Here is a 6,201-nt window from a genome sequence, read left to right as displayed (position 1 = left end):
AGGTGTCGCCATGCAGGACATCTGCGACGCCGCGGGATGGTCCACGCTCCTGACCTTCGTCAGGTTCTATGACCTAGACATGTGAGCCACTCCTGGCTCTTCTGTTCTTTCACCCTAGCTGTGCAGTCTTCCACACTAGGCAGAGACTTAGAAGTCTGGCGGCGTGGGCAGTCGCGTTCCCCTAGCATTTCCGACGCAGCTCGAGTTCCTGAAGAGGAACGTCTCAGGTTACGTATGTAACCCTAGTTCCTCGAGGGAACGAGACACTGCGTCGCGGTGCCATACTTCCGGCATCCCTGCCAGCGCTTGCTTCATTCCTAGAAGCTGACGCTGGTCTCACCGCACGTGCTTTTATAGCTTCCTGGTCATTACGTCACCCGCCGTGACGTCTCGCCCATCTATTGGTCTGATTACACACGAGGTTCAGAGCCCGTCAAGCTGAAGGGCATTCCCCTAGCGTTTCCGACGCAGCGTCTCGTTCCCTCGAGGAACTAGGGTTACATACGTAACCTGAGACGTTTTTGAGGTATAGATTAATATATTTAGGTTGATTCAGCAATATTAAAAAAACATACATTTTTTTACTTCAATAAATGCAGTTAATTTAGATTACTTTTTTTCAGTTCAGTCAAGTTTGTAAACGGTTCAGTCTCTTGCCTAATAAACATCTCTTGGTTTTTGCATCTTTGTCACCTATAAATATATTTCCACTACTTTTGTGCAATTAAAGTCGGAAATGTAAAGTCCGATGAAAAAGTGTGATTTCTTGAACCGGTTCATTAGATTCATTGAAAAGATCCGAATAAAAAACATACAAACATCGCTGGGACAAAAGGAAACAGTGCGCGAAGTGACATTACTCACGTGAACTGCTCTAAAGCTGGATAATAAGTGAATAACTTCATCAGGAATGTAAACAACAACTCAGTAGTCTGTTTTAGAGAGAGTTTGGAGAGGGTGGAGGTGTGGTTTCAGGGCGCGCTTGGCGCGCTTCGGCTCCTTATAGTCATTTGGCGTTCTGCGCGCGAAGAGAGAACGACATGTACTTGCCCTGGAAGATTATGTCTTATAGAAGGATTTGTTTTCTGAAGATAATATTGTCTAATGACAATTAGTAATTGCCCAATAGTTGTCTTCATTTCAGCCGCAGTGAGTGGATAACTTTTCTTAATATTTCCGCGATGCGTTTGATATCTAGTTCAGTGTAAAGGCTGTGAAATGTGAGGTTGAAACTGTCAAAGTTGAGCGTAACAGACGTTTGTGTTACTTACATTTATTTTTTGTCGAATGTAGATTATATTTTAGTTTGTATATATTATCCAGAAACCATCAGCATTGGTAAGAAGACGTGTATAACTAACTGTTAGACGCATGTCACAATATTATGAAACAGTGCGCGTCAGGCTCAAGAGGATAGTGTAGTAGCATAATTCTTACAACATGAATATGCATAATAATTTCCCCACGAATCTCTCTTTCTCTGCCATTGTATTTACTATAGATACAAAACAATACCAAGCTCTTATTTTTCTTACGTGTCTCTTCATTTTCTCTGTTACTGTAAGAATATGGTACACCATTGACACAGTGGCCCCAAAATATTTGGACACTTAAGCAACAGTTAAAAATGTATGATTTTTATTTCATTGGAAATACCAAGTGGTAATTATTTTAAAGAAAGATAGCACAAACACCCCTACAGCATAATATTTCCAAAAGGATGCTTGTTTTGGAAGATATACTTTTCGAAATGAATACTAATACAAACTGAAAGTGATAGTTCACCCAAAAATGAAAATTCTGTCATCATACTCGCACTTATGTTGTTCCAAATTTGTATGGGTTTGTTTTTTCTGTTGAACACAGAAGAAGATGTTTTGAAGAATGAACAACATGAGGGTGAGTAAATGATGACAGTTTTCATTTTTGAGTGAACTATCCCTTAGAAGTGTGTATTTTTTATTTTTTAAATGCTCTGTTTCTTTGAGCAGCCAGATCAGCACATTATAGCAACATTAGCTCAAACGATGGTGTGAGATTTGGGCGGGACTAACTGTTTGCCTAGCCAATGGCCAAAGGGAGTGTTTGGGAAACCTGTTTGGAAACATTTGGTCAGTCATATTTGTCATTTACTAAATTGGATGAAGAACCTTTCCATTGCTGACAAATGACAATGTACTCCCACATTCTGTAGATATACAGAAAGAGCACTGAGAGCTCAGTTTAAAATGTCTCAGATTAAAATGTTCTGGTCCTCTCCCAGCTGCCTCAATATTACATACAAATATAATGTTAATGAAATTTTCCTCGGTTTGTTTTAATGATAGCTAATTAACGATGCTGAGCAGTATAATCTCCACCCATATGTTCTTTAATAGCAGGGGCCTTAAGTTAATAGGACAAACCTATTAATGATTTAATAGGCATATTGCTCACGAAGAGTCTTCATGCCTCTTTATTGTGTCTTCAAGAGTCTTAACCACCCCCCATCTCCAGGCTGTGTGTGTGTGTGTGTGCGCACTTCTTTGTTGTCGCTGCCTCATAGTGTTTGTTATGGATCTCAGGATCTCAAAGAGCATCCAATGACCAGCTGGATTCCCAGAGTGTGCTGAGATGAATTGGGCTCAAAACATCAGCTGCAGACTCTTCTATCACGAATAAAGCCGTTGATTTGGTAGAGGAAGCTCATCTCAGAACAGTATACAAGCGTCTTCAGCAGCAGAATGTTTATACCATGTGGCTCTGTCACGGAAACACTACCCTATAATCACCAGCACACACTCCTCCGGCATCCAACCAAACTGTCTTTTTGATCAGAGCAGCCACATCATAATGGAATGTGCACTCTGATATATTTTGAGCTGTAATTGGAGTTTTGCCTATGACGGTATGCATCAGAAATTCTATATTTGGCATAATCTTCTAAAAATGTTTGGTTAAAGGGACAGTTCACCCAAAAATGTACTAATCCTCAAGTTGTTCCAAACCTGTGTGAGTTTCTTTCTTTCGTCTGTTGAACAGATATTTTAAAGAATATTGGTAAGCAAACAGTTGCTGGTAGCCGCTGACTTCCATAACAGTGAAAAAAAAATACAATGGAAATCAATGGCTACCAGCAATTGTTTGGTTACCAACATTCTTCAAAATAACTTATTTTTCCTGTTCAACAGAAATTAAGTTCATACTGGTTTGGAAAAATGTGCGGGGGTGAGTAAATAGATGACAACCGTCTGGGTGAATTATTTAAGCAGGCTTATGTTGTTTTCAGACCTAAAGGTTAAAAGGATGAAAAAGGAAGAAAAAAGTTTTTCAGTCAGTAAAGATGCACTCTGGATATTTAAGGGAATAGTTCACCCAAAAATGAAAATCCATCATCATGTATTCACACTTATATTGTAACAAACCCATACGGCTGTGGGAAAAGCCCATTCTGTAGAACTAAAGTAGACAGTGACCCGGGGCTAACAAGTTCTATAAAAATATCATAAATATAGTTCATACAATTTGTGCGTGTTATTCCAAGTGTTCCTACTTCATATGGTAGCTTTGTAGAAGGAACAGATTGATTAAAATAGTTAGGTCAATGACATATGCTCATTATTTGTCAATTGATTTAAAACTAAAACTAAAAAAATGCAGTGATTAGAATACACCTCTTCAATGATGAAAATTAATTTAGTTTTTTTTTAGAGCATAAAGTAAAAATTTTGGATGATACAACTGTCCTGATATCATAATGAAGTTCAAGTTGTAAAATGTATGCTGAGTTCCATTTACCTCAGAAGTATGATGTCGGAAATGGGAATGACGTCACATCTGAGTTGACCGTGTTCCAGAAAACCAAGACGGACGAGTTCAATGTTAGCAATATCAGTCGATAAAAACAGATATAAAAGCAGTATCACATCCACAGGTTGGATAGTACTGTGTGCACCACTGAGTTTAGTGAGATACAGACAAACAGAAGTGCTAATAACAATATATTACTTGTTGCTTATATATTAATTGTTGTTGTTCCTGCAGGTTTCTGAGTCGGAACTCGACTTGAGTAGGCATTCCAGTCAAAAGTTTGTACTGAGAACTCGGAACTTCTGACTTCAAATCACATTCTCACATGCGTGTATTCACACTTGGCTCTTTACAATACATTAATCCAAGTATGACTTCATTGGTTCTCGTAACTGATTGAGATGCATTCTCATTTCCCTTTTGGCACAGAAGCCTCATGCCTACTGCAGTCACTACACACTAAATTTACAGCTGACTAGCAGTTTGATTCCATCTCTTGATTGTGACAAATTAGCTCTGTTGTTTGATTTAAATTGAGTGTAAGAGCCAGGTAACTGAGCCTGGACATCTGGCAGTGTGGCAACTGCGTGCCAAGTTTATTCAGTGACGCTAATGCACCTGATAATTGTTGGTAAATTGTAAGCACATGGAGCTGCAATGAAGAAATGTAATGCTGAGTTTGGTCTAACGTTTCTGAGGTTGAATTCTGTCCAAGTGTCATTTGGGCTTGTAATGTCTTTGTGCATCTGATACCCGTCCAAAGTGTCACAGTGTCTTCCACTGAGTGAGTGAAAACCAAGCAAGCGGCACAAATTGAAATGATTATAACTGTTTGAAAAATGATATTGCTATTTATGCTCTGCCTGCTAATTCATTAGTTATGGTTTTTGCTTTCGGACCTAGATTTTACTTTGGACATCAAGTAGCAACCCAACACTACCAAAATCATAAAATTTTTTCTAAAAATCTCAATAAATGATAAGCTTTTTCTCCTCCATTTTCAAAAGTCGATTTATTTTGCTATCATAAACATGTTTATGTAATTTTCAATAAATAATTTTTAATAGCATTTAATATAGTTTCCCTGCTGTATATAACTCTGTATAAAATCCTCCTCAGAACTGAGCTTCAGTTGGTTTTTGGGTCATGAACCACCACTTGAGGACCAGTCTGCTATCACACCTGTCCCAATTAACACAGACTACTTGATGGGTCAGGAATAATCCTTCTTGTATCAAAGCAAGGTAAAATTAGATAGCTTTTGTTTGTTTGTAATAATGTGGCATTCTCTGGTGACTAGGGATGTAACGATTAACCACGAGCCGGTTGAAAATCGATTCAAATACATGACGATTCAAATCGGTTGAGATGTTAAACAAATCGCGATTCAATTAGGGGCAGGAGTTTATATGAATGTATGTCTGAGGGGAACTTACTGTCTTTGTATAATGCATATAATGCATATGAAAGTTCATAAGTGCAGAGCTGCTTTGTTTACAGCGGAAACCAAGGAAACGCTTCATAATCGTGAAATTAAAATCGTGAATCGAATCGAATCGTGAGTTGAGTGAATCGTTACATCTCTTCTGGTGACCTTTTGAGCTGTAGAGTTCACACCGCCTTTCCGCTAGAATACTGATGAAGCATTGTGAGCTCTCAGCTGCGAAGGTCATATTACAATGATCGCAAGGGTGGTGGGTTTGTCATTGTCTTATTGATTTAACAGCACACACCTTATTATTAGTCTGCGTTTGGGCAAAGTTTGAAGTTTTTTTTCCCTTGTGAAATTTTTTTACCTTTTATCATACTTTTAAAATGAGTAGCCTACTTTAAATGAATATACTAAAACTAAATGTTTTTGGACAATTAATTGTATATTCATTAAAAATTCAATCAAGATGTATTGTAATTTAAGATTAAATGCAATTAGCTGAACTTTAGTTGCAATTTAGTACATTTAAATATATTACCTTTAAATTAAATATAGAATAACACACTACAATTAAAATGATAATGAAAGCACTTTACATGTGGTTTTGTATGTTAATACTTCAATATAAGTGTACTTCTTTAAAGCATGAAAAATATTTTTAAAACATAATTATTTAAAATGTACTGTGAAGTATTTTACATATGGTGTGCTCTTTTTTAAGAGTGTCCTCTTTAAGTACACTTAAGTCACCTTTTATTTTATTAAAGGGGTCATATGATGTGATTTAAATTTTTCCTTTCTCTTTGGAGTGTTACAAGCTCTTGGTGCATAAAGAAGATCTGTAAAGTTGCAAAGACTAAAGTCTCAAATCCAAAGAGATATTCTTTATAAAAGTTAAGAGTTAGCCACGCCCTCCTAAAACGGCTCATTCTAACACGCCCCTACATATCTACGTCACTATGTGGAAATATTAGCATAAT

The 6,201-nt window shown here is 37.4% G+C and overlaps 1 protein-coding gene across 1 annotated transcript in view; it reads left to right on the top strand.

Moving 5' to 3' along the window:
* The first annotated feature begins 1,028 nt into the window (after positions 1–1,028).
* The window catches only part of LOC107555290 (T-lymphoma invasion and metastasis-inducing protein 2-like), a 51,585-nt gene continuing 46,412 nt past the window's right edge, over positions 1,029–6,201 (top strand). The window contains exon 1 of the mRNA XM_016238042.1: positions 1,029–1,149. The gene's annotated coding sequence lies outside the window, so the exon portion shown is untranslated. The remainder of the gene's footprint in view (positions 1,150–6,201) is intronic.

This window comes from Sinocyclocheilus grahami, unplaced genomic scaffold, assembly GCF_001515645.1.
Source record: "Sinocyclocheilus grahami isolate Dianchi unplaced genomic scaffold, SAMN03320097.WGS_v1.1 scaffold530.1, whole genome shotgun sequence".
Taxonomy (NCBI): domain Eukaryota; kingdom Metazoa; phylum Chordata; class Actinopteri; order Cypriniformes; family Cyprinidae; genus Sinocyclocheilus; species Sinocyclocheilus grahami.
Note: the sequence above shows the minus strand (reverse complement) of the source record. Positions and strands in the feature narration are given on the sequence as shown.